We start from the raw sequence: 1170 nt of genomic DNA, 5'->3' as shown, positions 1-1170 counted from the left end.
AGATGAATGTCCATTTTGTATCTGTGTATTCAAAGTGGTTAGGATAGATATATAGTTACATCAATAAAATTATGGCAAAAAAAGAAAAAAAGAAAATCTGAATAGATGATGTTTGCCTCTATCTTATAAAAGCTATCTATGAAAATTCTTTAGCCAACATCATACTAAGTGGATGAAAATTTAAATCTTTCACTCTAAAATCAAGAACAAGACAGGAATGTCCACTAACAACACTGTTATTCAGTATAGTTCTGGAAACACTAGACAGAACAATTAGACAAGAGAGAGAAATTTAAAAAAGTAAGAATAGGAGAGGAAGTACTGAAATTATCATTATTTGCAGATGATATGACCCTCTACATAGAAGACCCCAAATACTCAACCAAAAGACCTCTAGATTTAATAACCAAATTCAATATTGTAAGTGGATTCAAAGTCAACATTAAAAACCAGGAGCATTCCTGTACACAAATAAACAAACTCACAGAGTCCAAAATCAGGGACTATCTTCACAATAGCATCTCAAAAAATAAATCAATATACTAAAGGAAGTAGAAGTGAAAATTATAGTATAGTACTCTGAAAGTAAAAGGTCAAAGTGGATTTCATATAATGGAAAATTATTCCTTGCTTATGGATAGGAGGAACTAACTTGGTAAAAATGGCTATACTCCAAAACTATTTTACAGATTCAATTCAATCCCAATAAAAATACCATGAGCATATCTCACAGAACTAGAGAATATAACCTTAAAGTTTGTCTGGAACCAGAAGAGACTTAGAATAGCAAAGACAATCCTGGGCAACAAAGGCAAAACAAGAATCACCACAACCCCTGACTTAAAATTATACTGCAGAGCTATGTGACACAATTAGCATCATACTAGCAAAAAATAGACCTGAACATCAATAGAACAGAATGGAAGATGCAAAACTATCTACAAATACACTCATCTTTGATAAAGGGCCAAGAATATTCATTGGAATTAAGATAGCCTCTTTAATAAATGGTGCTGAAAAAATTGGCTCTCACATGCCAAAGAGTAAAACTAATGTCTATGACCATGTACTAAGCCAAAGTAAAAATGTAACAAACAATTAAATATGAAAATAGAAACACTAAATCTGCTGGAAGAGAAAGTAGATAGAAATCAGGAAGACATAGGGGTA

This window comes from Octodon degus, unplaced genomic scaffold (genome assembly GCF_000260255.1).
Source record: "Octodon degus isolate 3935 unplaced genomic scaffold, OctDeg1.0 scaffold00058, whole genome shotgun sequence".
NCBI classification, from domain to species: domain Eukaryota; kingdom Metazoa; phylum Chordata; class Mammalia; order Rodentia; family Octodontidae; genus Octodon; species Octodon degus.
Note: the sequence above shows the minus strand (reverse complement) of the source record.